General features: G+C 37.5%; 1 protein-coding gene across 1 annotated transcript in view; it reads right to left on the bottom strand.

The window, feature by feature from the left end:
• The window catches only part of LOC149803316 (putative vesicular acetylcholine transporter-B), a 41,835-nt gene extending 30,128 nt beyond the window's left edge, over window positions 1-11,707 (bottom strand). The window contains exon 1 of the mRNA XM_089953024.1: window positions 11,593-11,707. The gene's annotated coding sequence lies outside the window, so the exon portion shown is untranslated. The remainder of the gene's footprint in view (window positions 1-11,592) is intronic.
• Window positions 11,708-17,236: the final 5,529 nt, after the last annotated feature.

Genomic DNA, 17,236 nt, shown 5'->3' with positions numbered 1-17,236 from the left:
TCCGACCTCGGGTCGTTCTTGTGGCCATCCTAATACTGTTCGGATTGAGCTGCTATAAATATCCACGGCGTATCCCGGTGTTGAGATTTCAATGACCGCAGACAGCGTTGGTTCGTGCGCGGTCACAGATATTTTGGCTTCCTTGCCGGTGATTCGTTTTATTTGGCGTTGTATCTCCGCGTTGATTTCTTCGATCTGATAACTTCCAGTGGGTAGCGCAATTGTATCCCAGTCGAATTCGTCAGAGTCGGCTTTGGTTTTCCACGAAAACACAAACGAATTATTCGGCTGCAAACCGGAAAATGATTCCGCTCTGACATTAGGCCAGCTGTGATACGCACTGAGCTTCGACAACGCGATTTCGTTCACGGCAATTGGAGTTCGAAAATTAATGCTGAATTCTGGTGTCGTCGAGGACACTGAGATCATCGTTGTTTTTACCGGCGTTGTGTTTGTGACTATTTGTTGAAGCAGTTCTTGTGGCGTTGCCATCAGTGACATTATTTATTTGTTTAGTTTTCAAATAGTCATTGTACACATCTGACATTAGTTTGAATTCAGAATCTGATATCAACGCAGCGTCGCTGGATTGCGCGTCTAACGATGATGATATCAGCGATGATAATTTCTGGTATGCGGTCGTGGCTGTATTTAATTTTGTCGTGTAATCGTGTAATTTTGTGTTAGCACACGAGGATATTTTTTTTGCTATGATGCCGAAAACTCCTGCTGTTGCTGTAGCAGCGGAAACAGAGATCGTGGCAGCGACTACTGCAGTCACTGGAGTGACCGCTGATAGTATTACTCCCGCGGATGCAACAACGGCGGATACTGAATAAACCATAATATCCAGCACTGTTATGCGGCGCTTGTATTTTTTTACTTTTTGACTGGTTACTTCGATGACAGTTTTTAACTCAGATTGCCACTCACGGACTTGATTGTATCGATATTGTTGAGCATCTGGAAATCCTTCGGATTTCAACGTTGACATTATTATTTAAAATCGCCGGCGATTTTCAATTACGCGGTAACCAATTGAGGCGTTGCAGCGACGAATTCCAAACACCACCAGTAAGATGTTGCTGTTAAAGTATCGTCGGCGGCTTCAAGCATAAATGTTTCCTCGGTTCCGCTGTTTAGTATTACAGTGCAAACCCCGGAATACTTATCGGTGGAATGTCTCCAAGGATATGTTGTGAAGATTTCAAATTTAGCGGCTGAAAACACAGACAACCTGTAAACACCGGTGGCTGTTGCTGTATATTTGATAGTGCTATTTTGTCGTGACCATGTTGCGAATCCCGATGATACCGTGAATACGATGTTGGTGATATGCCCGGGAGTAACTCCAGTGGGAACTTTAATCAAACTGGTTTTGTTAACGATCTCAGGAATACCCGATACTATATTCTGCTGTGTTTGTTTGATCGTGTTAATGTTATTTTCTATTATCTGAACTTGATCTGAAAAACTTTTTTCCGTTCTGACTACACCTAACCGGGTATTAATCTTATTGATATCGTTGGCGTTATTAGTAAGATTTGGTATGATTTCAGAAAGTTTCGTGTCGACGACTGGAGGATCCCCAAAGAACTTATCCACGGCCTCATCAGTTTTTGAGAAGTTTCTTCGAAGTCTTGTAAACGCGCCCACGTGAACATCATACTCTGCACGCAGCGTATTTAGTTTACCGTTGATGATGTCCACATATTGTTTGTTTGACGCATCCTGGTCGGATTCGGGATTCGCTAACGCGGTTATTTTGTTGCCGCTCATGTCAAGTCCGCCGGTCATTACGTCGCCGGATTTTGTTACTTTGTCGCTGACTAGGTCAACAACGAGTTTGTACTGCGCGTCGACGTATTGTTTGTTTGCTGCATCGTCGTTCGAGGCTGGATCTCTGAGTACGGTTATTTTGTTTCCATTCATGCTGAGTTCGCCTGTCATCGTGTCACCGGCTTTTTTCACACATTTATCAACACCTTTATCAATACTGTCTTTGATGCTTGCGATTGATATATTCGAGTCCTTGATCCGGCCGCCATCACTAAATGCAACGAAGTTATCCTTGGTAGCTCCAAGAACTCTGCGAATTATGTCATTGAACTTAATGTTGCTCGTTCTTAGTTTTCCTTGCTTGTCTTGGAAAATAGCAACTTCATCTGGGTCAACTCCAGCTATATTCAAAAGATTATCGACTTCATCTCGGGTCGCATATTTTGAGAGATCAACATCTGTGCTTGGTTTGACTTTTCTTGTGAAAGGTCTTCCGTAAATATCCACCATTATTCTTATTGCTGTTTTTCAAATGCGTGAGAAGTCCTCAGAAATCGGAGATTTCCAGGGACTTCCAGAAATGCTAAGCATTGGAAACGCTAGCGTTTCTCGATGCGGTATATTCATACACTACTCGATGCGGAGACGTTGCTGGATTTCTTGAGATTGCATCAAGAACATTTAAAACCTCGTTCCCACAAATGGGCGGATCAATTAATGTTTGTGTTGGTAGCGTCGACTGCCACACTGGAATTGAAAATCCTTTGGATTTCTTAGAAAATCTGCTGTTGAGAGTGCGAGGCACTCCGCGGACATACCTGAGAAACTCAGTTGGCGGTGCTAAACCGTACGAATCGAAATAGATAATTCCACGTGGATCGATCGCGTAAGCAACCCAGTGAGTTCCCGGACCGTCTTTGTTGTCGAGATTGATAATGCCAGTTTCTGGATTATTCGGCCGCGTCGGTAATTGATCTCGCATAAATACTCCTCTGAAATGTTTTATACGCAATTTTTTAACAGCATCGAGTAAATCAAAATTGCTCAACGGCGTTAGAATTTTTTTGGATACCATGATGGTGGAGTTCCTGGTAGTCTTAGCCCTGATCCGCGAGTGGATCTCCCCTTTTTTTTCTTGTATCCCTTTCCCGTTGCCTTCTTTAGTGCCATTCCAGCTGCGGTTCCAACTGCACCTAACGCTGCAGCTTTTGCCGCTGCGCCGAGTAATCCTGGAATTGCAGCAGCTAGTATTGGGATGAGGGGAAATATTCCACCGGTTTTAGTCATGTCCTTGATAGCTGCAGCAGAGAAATCAAGGCGGATACCGGTTTTTGCTGTTAACGCCTTATTAAAATGTTTAAGCTGAGTGGCCGTCAATGACAATTTGTTTGGACCACTACCAAGTTGATCTCGTTTTAACGTTATTGATGTCCCGCACGTGCTTGCGTGTTTCGATTGCAATTTCTTCGTTTGACCGGAAGTCAAGGTGACATTAACATGACTGTATGACATTATATCCTAAGTTTGATTTTAATTGCGTTACATATTCTCGATTGGAGCGTCGATGACCCTCATTCGTCCGCCAACACCTTCAAGCAGCATTGCTTTATCGGAGAGTATGACAGCGATCGCTCTAAAACCAGCAGGCGGGCCGAGGGGAAACACACCTACACGAGCTTTGAAGTGTATATCAACGACAGATTGTTTTGTTAGATCCAAATGTTCCAGCGAAAAGTAATAAATCGGATACAGCGTTGTAAAATCCAGTTGTGATATCTGCAACCCGGTATCAATATTCTGATCACGTCCCATAAATGTCATCAAACGATGATACGCCCGTGCAACTTCATTTCGCTCATAATCTATCAGTATATCCTCGGATGGTTCCTGATGCCCGTTTATCCGCAGCGAAACCTCAGAGACACCAAGTTTGTCAAATATCATATTACTCTGTAGTTGGGAAGACAACCTCGCATTTTGCTGGAGTGCAACAAAAATATGTCGCGGCGCTGATATTCCCTGTTGTGATGCTATGTGCCACGTAAACTGCCCGAGACCGGCACCTTGAATGGAATCTGTTGATGTTGTTAACCACGATATCAGTGATTTACCGCCTGTGTCCATGAAAGAGAGTAATCGTTGCTCTTCAGTGATCGATGGGGACATCACTGGCATCCACAAAGCAAGCTTGAATAATATTACTTTACCGCCAGCAACACCGTCTTCTCGCCAGATAGCGTCAACGTCATCACTTTTTCGGTTAAGTACAACTGTATGATTGGCTCCAAAAATAACCTTTCTGACATGTCTGCAAAATCCAAAGATGTGAGACAGTGGAATTGCGCATGAAAATCTCCTACGTTCACCTGATAACATTAATTTACGTGTAGCAAAACCTAAATTGTAATCTGGACTAGGCCTTAATATTGGAAAATTATCACCTGGCCTGGCCGCAAATCCAGCCGGTTGTGGGTCTAAAGCAGTGCCTCGTGCTGTTTGTACTTGAATAGTAGATCTGTGTTCAGGATGATCAGAATTATCCTTAGCGAACATCATAGTCGGACCAGCTGATCTAGTGTAATCATCTGAGTATCTCGCTAATCCCAGGATTGTTGTAGCAACGTCGACATTATCCTGAATTATTTCAATTTCTCTTCCGTCAATGCTGTATGAAGCACTTTTGAACAGCGCCATGATACCGTTGTTAACAAAACCAACTCGAACATTAGCTCCGTATGCTGTATCAGCGGCAACATCTGTTACAAGTTCACCCGTGACTTCAAGAAATGCTTCAGCGGGCAGGAAATATCTACTTGTATCCTGGACTCGTAATTCAATTCGTCCGCGTTGATTAGGTACTGTTGCCTCATAAGAATAATACTGATAATCGCGCACGGACTCATCTTTTAGTGTTGGTGCATCAATATCAAATGCGGGATCGGATACTCGCTTGAACATTTTATATAAAATTATTGCCGTTTAAAACGAAATCCGCTTCCTGATATCAGGCTTGTATTTATTTGTTCGGGTGTTTGGGTTACAAGCTCTGCAAGTTTTTGATTGGCAGCCTGATTTATTACTTTACTGACGTCCGCGGGCATAAGTTCAGTACTGGCCAGTTTCACCGGTGGCGGTTTTTTTGATCTACGAGTTAACCGTAACAGTCTATCCTTGATTGACGCGAATGCCTTCCCGGCGAGATCACCAACAGATCCAAGGGCTTTATCCTTGACAACATCAATAGCTTTCATCGACAATTGTTTTGCAATCGGTAACACCTTAGGGGCTATTCTTGAAAACAAACCAGTAATTGTATCACCGAGACCATCTCCGTAGGTTGCTCTGTAGACTGGTAATCGCGAGTTCACTACGCGGACTGGTAACACGCTAGTGTGTCTAGGTTGAGAATTGTGCACGATCATTTTATTTAATTATTGTTTCTCTAACTAAATTTGCTAGTCGCTGTGGTAACCGTCTGCGAGTTCATCAATGAGTCCCCGGTAAACGCCGATATCCATAATGCCACGCTGAAATAGTCTCTGACAGATATCTGCGGCTTCATTTATAATTTCCGGAGAGTTGTTTCCGGCACGTCTTCCTCCGATGAGAACTTCCAACCGTGATACATCATTGACGATATTATCAGGGCAAATAAAATTATTTCCCAGACCACTACCAGTAGCGGCTGGTGCGTCGTGAAATTCTTCCTCTGGAGATTGCGGTCGAAGTTGTGGCTGCGGTGGTGGAGGTTGTTTTTTCCGCTGCCGAGTTTGTTTCTGCTGCTGCTGCGGTGGTGGAGAAGAAGATTGCTGTTGTTGCAGAGGTGGAGGAAGTTGATACTCGGCGGGCTGTTTTTGTTTTAGTTGTTTCATTTGCTCGTTATAAAGTTTTTTTACTTCATCATTAAGAATTCTATACTCTAAATCATCATCTCTAGCCTGCGGTTTGCCTGTGCGTATTCGATATATCCATTTGATAAGATTATCATCAGTTACTTTATCATGGGGAGGGTTTAAAATTCTAGATTTATTAAACATACTAATTAATATTTTTTTAACTAATTCTTCTGGTTTAGAATTTTTAATATCTTCGACAACACCTTTCTTAAATTTTGCAGCTAATTCTACGTTTTCTTTTACTGGTTTTGGTTCTTCTCCCACATCGGCGACGTCAGTACCCTCAAGTATTTCTTCACCGACAGGTGGAGGTTGAGCCGCAGCGATATCAGCTGGAAGTGTTCGTAAAATCTTCTTTGTCTGTTTAGTTCTTCTTGCTATTTTTTCAGCCTGCGTCGCAGTTTGTTTTGATACCGGAAGAAGATCTTCTTTGATGACAGTTGTAACTTTCTCAGTAGCTTTAGTCACGGGTTTAAATAATTCCTCCGCGGATTCTGCAAAGACTTCCCGTGCTTGCTGTCTTAGTTGTAATTTTTGTCTGACACTATCACGGACAGGAAGAAATTTCTGAATTGCTTCGAGACGTTCTCGAGCTAATCTAGTAGTAAGTGCTTCTCCGATATTTGCCATTATTTATTTGTCAATGATTTAATTCCTTTGACATAAAAATGTTTTCGTAGAGCAGCAGGGGGGGCTGGACCCACCCCATGGATTTTGCAATAATGACCCCGCGAGCGATGCTAGCATCATCGGGGACATTTTTTTTTGTCCTGTATTCTGAATAGAAGGGTTTATTTCGTCGAAATAAGCCCTCTATCGAATAGTTTCCGTGGGAGGGCTTATTGTGCAAAAAGCTTTTGGTCTGTTCGCCCCCTCTGCTGCTGCTAATACCGCTGATGTAACTGAAACACAATGATGTACTGGCATGGCCAGATTTAGACATGGCGAGGCACTGAGCTATGGGATACTGTAGAGACCCTATATTGTGAGTGTTAACAGAGAATACAACTGAACTTGGCAAAGTTTTGCTAATTATTAAAATGTAAATTATGTTATTTATATAAAATAAATTGCATAAATAATAGTAGTGAACATATTATGCAAAAACAAATCACGGGTTAATTATTACTTAATTATAAATTATAATAAAATTGTAACAACTTTAAAATTATTCTGAAATTTTCGAGGCTCCTTCAGACAGTCGAGACCTAAGCTGTAGCTTATTCCTAAGGCCGGCTCTGTGTACTGGGTAATATCCGAGGTATAACTGAAGCCATAGATGAACTGAGTAACAACCGGGGTGTAACTGTAACCCATTAATGTGTTGGGTACTACCCCATGTGTAACTGAAGCCCACTGATATACTGTGTATATCCCAAGTACAACTGAAGCTAACTGATATATTGAGTACTACCCCAGGTGTAAGCGAAGCCCACTGATGTATTGGGTACTACCCCTGGTATAACTCAAGCATCGCTGATGTATTGAGTATTAACCCGGATTTAAATGAAACGAATTGATGTATTGGATACTACCACGGGTTTAACTAAAGCCAACGGATGTAATGGGTAATTCCCTGGGTGTAAAAGAAGCCAATTGATGTATTAGGTAATATCCCGGGTGTAACAGAAGTCAGTTGACGTACTCTGTAATACCCTGGGTGTAACTAAAGCCAGCTGATGTATTGGGTAATATCCCGGGTGTAAAGAAGTCAATTAATGTACTGGATAATACCCTGGGTGTAACTAAAGCGAATTGATGTATTGTGTAATATCTCGGGTGTAAGTGAAGCCAACTGATGCATCGGGTAATATCCCGGGTATAAGTGAAGAAAGTTTTGTTGAGAGTCGGTATACATTATATAAGTTAAGTTTCAGTAATTGTTTTCAGTAACACCATTTTGTAACATAACAGTTTTATAGAAAAGACAGTCTCGTGTAGAGCACTTTCAAATGTTAATATAACATTTCAAGAGTGTTTAGAACAAGCTTTTCAGTCTAGGAATGCGTGAGTACACAGGAAGCAGTAGTGATTGACAAGCACACTGAGAAGTCACACAGTATCAGCCCAGGAGAAATCATGCAGTATCAACCTAGCCTCGTTCATCTGCTCATATTTGTATATTTATTACCATCTTGATAGCACGTGCTCTTAAGACTTTGGGAAAAATCAATTACAGCGTATTCTATAATTGGGTGGGTATAATGGTATAATTTAGCATTCAGCTAATGTTCCTGATTGAATATATGGGGATGTTTTAGAAGAAGAAACAAATTACTTGTCGAGAATATTACTCATACCTCAATACCAGACTCACATGATTGAATCGGACATAATTAATATATATATATATATATATATATATATATATATATATATATATATATATATATATATATATATATATATATATATATATATATATATATGTGTGTGTGTGTGTGTGTGTGTGTGTGTCTACAAAACACATTCAAAACATTTAATATCGAAATAGCATGGCTTACAGTTTGAAAAGAAGATATAGGTGACAGGCACACTGTTATGGTATCATTCGTCATTGGCATATGATGCCGTTTGACTGGCATGTGGTGATCAGTTTTATTAGGCAGACATACACTCGATCATATCTATATTGTCAATATTGAATTATTTTGATTTGGTAGACACGTGTGTAAAAAAATTCCTGCTTCATATTTTAAAATGAGTTGGCTGAAAAGTGTCTCTTCGAAGTTGCATATATTTTCATTCTCTATACCTTTGTGCTTACATGTTCTATCTCTTTTCCTATAAATGTGGCCAATTGAGGCACCCTACCCACTTTTAATCAGAATGCAGACATAATAATAATAATAATAATAATAATAATAATAATAATAATAATAAATTCATGTTTTGTTTTATCATTTGAAATAGACTGGTAATTATTGACATACTCATTTATTAAATTTACATACTTTTAGTGACCGTACTTGAGTGTGTGGGAAAAAATTATTCTTATAAAATTTTCATATAATAAATCCAATTTATTCAAAGACGACGTCATTGCATTAATTAATACTCTTACGAAACAGAGTAAAGTAAGCAAACAAATCGACAGGAAAATTTAGAATGGTTTTAGTTTTGTTTTGTGACACAGAAATATTAGTTACTATGTATATGAATTTGCTTTGATCCAACGAAATGGTCATTCAGATTTGTCTGTCTTGGAAGCTTGGAGGGAAACGAAATTTTGTTGAAGGACAACAATAGAGACTCGTGTTTGCATGTTCTGAATATTACCATATTTCCTTAATGTTTATTTTGCCCCCGGCTTTGAACATCACCATATTTCCTTATTTTATTTTGCCTCTGACTCTGAACATCACCATATTTCCTTATTATTATTTTGCCTCCGACTCTGAACATCACCATATTTTCTTATTGTTATTTTGCCTCCGACTATGAACATTACCATATTTCCTTATTATCATTTTGCCTCCGACTCTGATCATCACCATATTTCCTTATTGTTATTTTGCCTCCGACTCGGAAAATTACCATATTTCCTTAATGTTATTTTGCCTCCTACTGCTTTACTAATCAAGAGAAAAGCAATGCTGTTTTTATACATTTCCTGGAGAATTTTTTCTAATATTCATGAATTGTTTGTTTTTATAAATATACAAGTGCACTTATTAATCCACTTATAAATGTGTGTATGTGTGTGTGTGTGTGTGTGTGTTTGTGTGTGTGTGTTGTATAAACAAAATTATTGAACTTAACATTAGCAAAATAATGAGAAATTGTCATATTAAGAACAATGAATTTTTATTCTAAAATGTATTATTTCAACTGAAAAAACGAACGTTAATATTTCCCCTTTTCTTTACAAATATATAGGAGATTGTTTTCTTCAGATGGCTTCAAATGAAATCGTATGGACCTTATTTGAAATAATTACATTTATTTAATGCCTGCAAGATATATTATTTTTAAATATTAAGGAATGTAAATAAGGAGCTAAGGAAATAAACGACAGTGATAATGGTTACTCACGAGAACAATTTATGTTTTTTAAGCTTCTAATAATGAATCGTATTCTGAATTTTTGTTTGGAGCTTCAAACAAAGTATCATATACTGAGCTTTGTTTGAAACAATGTGTTATATACTGTGTTTTTATTTGGAGCTTCAAACAATGTATCATATACTGTGTTTTTGTTTGAAGCCTCAAACAATGTATCATATAGTGAGTTTTTGTTTGGAGCTTCAAACAATGCATTATACACTGTGTCTTTGTTTGGAGCTTCAAACAGTGAATCATATACTGTGGGTTTTTTGGGAGCTTCAAACAATGTATCATATACTGAGTTTTTGGTTGGAGCTTCAAACAATGCATTAAATACTGTGTCTTTGCTTGGAGCTTCAAACAGTGTATCATATACTGTGGGTTTTTGGGGAGCTTCAAACAATGTATCATATACTGTGTTTTTATTTGGAACTTCAAACAATGTATCATATACTGTGTTTTTGTTTGGAGCTTCAAACAATGCATTATATAATGTGTCTTTGTTTGAAGCCTCAAACAATGTATCATATACTGAATTTTTGTTTGGAGCTTCAAACAATGTATCATATACTGTGGGGGTTTTGGGAGCTTCAAACAATGTATCATATACTGTGTTGCTGTTTGGAGCATCAAACAATGCATTATATAATGTGTCTTTGTTTGAAGCCTCAAACAATGTATCATATACTGAATTTTTGTTTGGAGCTTCAAACAATGTATCATATACTGTGGGGTTTTTGGGAGCTTCAAACAATGTATCATATACTGTGTTGTTGTTTGGAGCTTCAAACAATGTATCATATACTGAGTTTTTGTTTGAATTGTCAAACAATATATTATATACTGAATGTTTGTTTTGGTTTAAAAAATTAAACCCGTTATTATGAAAAACTCATTACTATCCTCTGATATTTTTAATATTTTATCCACGAAAGCCAAACAAAAATTTTGTATAATCTGAACAAGTTTAGTCTTTAAGACATGTTAAAGGAATGAATTACATGTTTTCAACCTAAAATCAGTGTAACAGTACAAATTATCACAAACACGAATTTCAGTTGAATTTAACATTATATATTAAAAGAATCAAATCAAAAGGTAGTTGATTTTAAAAAATATATCCGTCAAAAGGTGTGTATAAAAACATTATGATACATTATACTCATTGAATAACGAAGAAGCAAATAATTCTGGAGGAACTGTTTATCTTTGTTAAGTTACCACAATAAAACAGGTTTAAAAAAAACACAACATGTTTTCATAAATTGTTGAAAAATATGCTCATCGCAGAGACTGCCTCAGCTATTTTTCTTGTTCAAATTTGCGTAATTCATATTTATCCAATCCTCCTAAGTATGATTAAAGATTATGCGATGTTAAATTACGTTATGATCAATTGCATTTTATCAGAGGCACTGTAATTTTATGATCTTTCTGTCGTAAAAGATTTGATTTTCGTGAAGAAAAGAGAAACAGCATATCATGAATTGCCTGTACACAGTAGTAAAGGAAACAATTTACAGTAATTAGAATTGATGTCTGATTCCACTGTGGGACTATAGAAACGGAATAATTGTTCATTATTTACTGTTTTCTTTTCGTGAAAGCACTATTTTAATCCAGCAGGCATTTCTTGGCAATCTTCGGCAGTTGTGCTACTAAGGACTGATTGGAAAAGATATCAAAGTATAGAAAATAAAACCTACCGTGGCCTAATATTTACTATGGAACTTTAAACAAATTACAGCAAGTCCAACAATTAACGAGTATTTTTCAATAGTTTTCTAACATATCAAAACAAATACAGATTCATTAGATGTATTTGATGGTATATTTTTATATATGAGCAAAAACTATAAATGTGACCTACCTTTCCATGGAAGTTCCTATCTTCAAAATTACCTGTCGCTCCTGGATTGTAACTTTAAAAGGAAATGATGAGACGACTTTCTGGGGATTATATTTGAAATGAACATCGAATTCTGGTCACGTGGGGTGATTTATTATGAAATAAACAACGATGAATCGATAAGGTTTTAAGCACGGCCCAGCTTGCTGATATCGGTTTCTTTTGTCGATACTGAAACTCTCCGCGCAGAGGACCATTTTCCCGTAACTAAATAATCTAGCGGGTACCGCCTCCTTCACAGCGCAAGAATTCCACACAAACGATACTAATGACCTAAAGAGATAACACGCTGTCAGAAAGAGGTGGTTGAATGGTCTTTACAGCACACGTGGAACTGAGCTTTGGAAATCGTCTGGTATTGAATATTTGTGAGAGATATGAACTAATGAAACGGTCAATATAGACACTGATTACCTATCCCAGGGGAAGGGTGGATGAGAGAAGAAATACCGTTTATTGTAGAGTGATGAAAATTACACATATTGGAAACGGCCGTTTACAAACCACAATTAGCAGCTGTGCGCTTTGATAGTTGGTCTTAGAACAGCAAGTTTTATCATTTTACATATACCATTTGATTAAATTAAATGTGATATCCACATTGTACATGTACTATTTGATTAAATTAAATGTGATATCCACATTGTACATGTACTATTTGATTAAATAAAATGTGATGTCCACATTGTACATATACCATTTGATTAAATTAAATGTGATATCCACATTGCACATGTACTATTTGATGCGATTAAATGCGATATCCACATTGTACATATACCATTTCATTAAATTAAATGTGATATCCACATTGTACATGTACTATTTGATGCGATTAAATGAGATATCCACATTTAGTCACAATAATTACGCAAATAAATGCGCAGTTTACTGTTGTATTTACTATAACGCGGACAACCAAATAGAATTTCCTCTGAGACAACTATTTGTTTTCTGCACACACATAAATGACCGCGATGATCATACTCGTATTTCTTTATGCCTGTTTATCACAGTACATATACCACAAAGTACACGTCAACAAAGTAAATACAATCGACCAACTGTTCAAGGCCAGAAATTTTTCATATTTTGCGTTCGAACTCTGCGCAATTTTCTATATTATCCCTGAGCCGACGAGCTTGGCGGACACTTATGCATATTTAGATTCTAGTAAAATAGTTCCAAACAGTTGAAACCTTTACTTTCTTTACTGAGATGACTTGCTAAGGTCAATATATTTGCCTTGATCGTAACTTAAGACTATGTAAACTTCATAGTAAAAATGTGTTAACAAGCGTTTAAGCACAACATTTAAATACCCCTGCTCATCGGAGCACTTCCATTGTTCGAAGTGTGTGGTTTTGGGAAGTTTTCAAGGTCTTCAGTTTCGGAGTTAAACAAGTCTTGCATGAAGTCCGCAATCCAGAACTTAAGGAAGTTTGGTGGATCGAACTGTCATAATACACAAGGGTGCCCAGATTATTGCTGACCATTAACCACAACAGTTATATATTGGGATAGTTCGTCTTCGGAAAGTAACATTTATAATACGTGTGGTCATTGTCTACATTTCAATTTGTTTGTTTTGATTATAGTAAATTGAAATATATCTTACTGCAGAACGGATCAGATTTTAGCAATAGTAAAATAATAATAATAATAATAATAATAATAATAATAATAATAATAATAATTATTATTATTATTATTATTATTATTATTATTATTTGGTTGGGGATTTTTTCTTTAAACTACCATTTACAATACGATTAATATTCAGAAGAAAAAATCATTCAACTTGAATATGTCTCAGCTCTTGCCTTAGAGTACTCATTTTGAAAAATGGAAGGGATGTTCCGTAAATGATTTTAGACCTCTACCCCTGTTTCTGACATGTTTTCATATTTTTATTATAAACAGTATATTAGTAATTTAATGTTGTTTGGTGACCTGGTGGCGGAATGGTCTAAGGCGCTCTCCATCACAGATAATTAGGACATCTCACTTCTGTGCACGTGAGTTCGAATCTCGGTTCGAGTAACGTTTTAATGTGAGTAAACGTGCCAGAAGCTTCCTATGGGTCGGTGGTTCTTCACGTCTTTCAAGGGTTTTATTCAACCAGATACACTGGCTGCAATATGTAGCGTCCCGCTGAAAATGGTGCTAAACGCCAGAAAGAAGAAAACACAAACAAGAAAACAAGTAGCTGTTAACTGGATTGAACAGAACACAAAGGAATGTTCAAAAGAGATAATATTAATGCGTAATGATGTCACCCATGTAAACACACTTGGGTATGGCTGATAGTGCTTCCGTTCACAACAATTGTCCGTATATGCAGCTGATGTGTAAATAATGTTATATTGAGACTGGTTCCAAGATCAATATAATTGCTGAGGTGTAAATAAATAATATTCATCCTGGTGACAAGACTAGTGTTACCTTTGCTTTAACTAAGTAACAAGACAAGATAAAACCGAACAAACATTCAAGTTTCCAAAATATAAATTTCTTTCTGCAAAATATAAAATCAAACAATGTTAAAGAATGAACAATAACTTACAATGTATAAATACCTATAATCTTATCCTAAATTGTACTATCATTTTCACATCAATCCGGAAACTATCCAAAGGTATTCCGAATGAAGGTTCCAGTGTAGTTATGTGCTAATGTGCTTGCATCACGGAATACTCCAAACGTTTTTACTTCAAGGCCATCACGTGAAAGTAGAATATCATTAAAGTATTTGAAAGTCTCATATAATGATTGAATTATCTAAATGTTCAAGTCCTTGAATAATTTTACATAATCCTCAAGGTACTGTGTGTGCCAAGTCAATTTAAATACTTATAAAAATGGTATTAACATCTGTCTCGCCTGGCTCTCAGCACTGAGAGCTTAGTGTTAGGACCTGTCAGTCTGATGTCAGGATAATGTTACTGGGTGGGACATCACGCTTCGTGTCTGTGGCATGATGCGATATGACTCAAATTGTTAAAACTATATTAAAAATCCAAAAACTTAAGCATAAACATGTTTTCCACTCTGCAAGTCCCGAACATGTTATAAATAAATTATGATTTCTTCCCTCTATTACAAAACTGGCATATGAATTGAAGGATCCTAATGTGGGTTTTTAATTCTCTTATATAGTCTCTACGTGCGCATCAAATAAGCAAATTATGCGTCACTAAAATGTTCTCGAACATTTAACTTATTAGATTGTGAAAATAAATTAACAGTCATAGTCTGACCTTCTCAAATTGTTAAGCCAATCAATAGCTCGGGCGTGCATGATATATCTACAGGACAAATACACTCCTAGTTTCATGAGATACTTCCAAATTAATGCGTTCCGCACTTCAGCAAAATAGTTGATGACTTGACCGTGGCAATCAACCTTGATTTATGAATGATATTTTACACGTATAGTACGTGTACTTTTACTAAAAGAGTTTTTACTATAATTTTTTGAACTTGTGATAGAATGGTTAGGCTTATTTGGTATTTAATTTATTATAATGAACTGCCATTAGCTTAGTGTTACGACTCCACGTTCTTCAAGTATGTAGCAGAAAAAAGCAACATGCAAGAACTAATTTCTTTCACTAAAATACAAAATATAAATTCAATAGACATTTTCAGTATAAATACCAAACAAGCCTAAATGTTCTATCACAAGTCCCAAAATTAAGGTAGAAAGTGTCAAGAAACCATGAAATTAGGAAACAAAAAAAACATGCTGAGAATATTTAATGTAGGAAACATTATTAGGTCTTTAAGTTTGTTCTTGCAGTCGAAATAAGTGAGTTTTGAGAGCACTCTTGAATGGGATCACTGTGTCTTTGTGTCTAAGTTCAGTGGGCAATTCATTCCACGTTGCTGGGCCCTGGTATGCAAAAGAACAATATATATATATATATATATATATATAGTGTGTGTGTGTGTGTGTGAGCAATTCTCTAGAGTGAATTCGATATACCTTGAGTTCTGTCGTAGGTAAGACTGTGTAGTCAGATGAGAATTAATTACTAGGTCTATATGCGGGTGTGTCTGCTACGCACGGGTGCATTTTCTGCCGACTTTGTAGCATCACGTTTTATTCATGTGTGCTTAGTCGTGACTGGAGCTCGTGGGCAAGGCTATGGATGCCGTTTATGTGCGGACCTGCGTCCGAATCTCAGTACAGCACGAACTAGTCTTTTCTAGCCTGTATGATAGTATAGTATTATTGGTATTAAATATTTATTCTGCTTAGTATTATCAAGCAATATTCTGCATAATCCAGGGACAACACTGTTCGTTTTGTTTGGTGGACTGGAAAGAACCACCGAACCACGAGAATCTACTGGCAAGCTTTCTCACATACCCACATTGACTGAATCTTAGACTCGAACCGCCGCAGACAGAGGTGAGATGGCAGTGATCCGTAATAAAGAGCGCTTTAGACCACTCGGCCACTCGGGGCCCCTGCCATTTACGTACGGACCTGGGTTTGAATCTCGGTATGGAATGAACTAAAACAGTTCTGGTCTGTATGATAGTATAGTAATATTTGTATTAAATATTAATTCTGCCTAGTATTATCAATCATTGTCCTGTATAATCCAGAGATAGCACTTTCGGTCCTGTTTGGTGTAAATGTATGTATGTATGTATGTATGTATGTATGTATGTATGTATGTATGTATGGTACGTATGTATGGTACGTATGTATGTATCTATGTATATACGGTACGTATGTATGTATGTATGTATGTATGTATGTAAATAATAACTAGGTAAATAAAATGGTCGAAAGAAAGGAAATTGCTAAAAACAAAAACATGGGGGAGACCGCCCTGGTGGGCCAGTGGTTAGAGTGTCAGCCTCGGATGCGGGAGGTCAGGAGTTTGAGCCCCGGCCTAGTCATACCAAAGACTTATAAAAATGGTAGTAACAGCTGCCTCGCTTGGCGTTCAGCATTAAGAGGTTAGTGTTAGGACTGGTCGGCCTGGTGTCAGGATAATGTGACTGGGTGGGACATCATGCTACATGTCTGCTGCATGATGCCCAAGTGCTAGACATCACTATAAACTGCCACATTGCAGACATCGTAGCGAAATGACTGAAAAATTGTTAAAGCTACGTGAAAATTCCAAATCACATACACAGAACATGAGGATTTTCAGTTATGAAGGTGTTAGTAGTATTTTAATAATTATTTTACATTACTGATAAGATAAAAGAGTTGTGTTCCCCTTATGCTTATTTACTGTCTGTCCATGTTCCGTACTTGCGGTTTTCGTTGACTCCCCCGAGATCTTTCTACCTTGTTTACAGCCTTGTCGTTGGTCTGCAGAGAAATTATCATTTCCACAGCCGCTGCAGACTATCACAGAGTACCACTGAAGGGACTGTTTTACCATATTCTGACCCTCATGACTGACACACTCTACCTCTACCAACCCCTCGGCATAAAAGTAACCAAAACATCTATAGGCCGCGGTGGTTGGGTAGTTTGTCATGAGGTTTAGAGTCGGGGAAGGGTGGCTGCGAACCATAGAATAGCGAATGAGGCAAACCAACCATTTCTGTACTAATAAGAGTTTGCCTTGTA

This window comes from Sinohyriopsis cumingii, chromosome 3 (genome assembly GCF_028554795.1).
Source record: "Sinohyriopsis cumingii isolate HCF-2022 chromosome 3, ASM2855479v2, whole genome shotgun sequence".
Classification (NCBI taxonomy): Eukaryota; Metazoa; Mollusca; class Bivalvia; order Unionida; family Unionidae; genus Sinohyriopsis; species Sinohyriopsis cumingii.
This window is presented reverse-complemented; position numbering and strand designations above follow the sequence as displayed.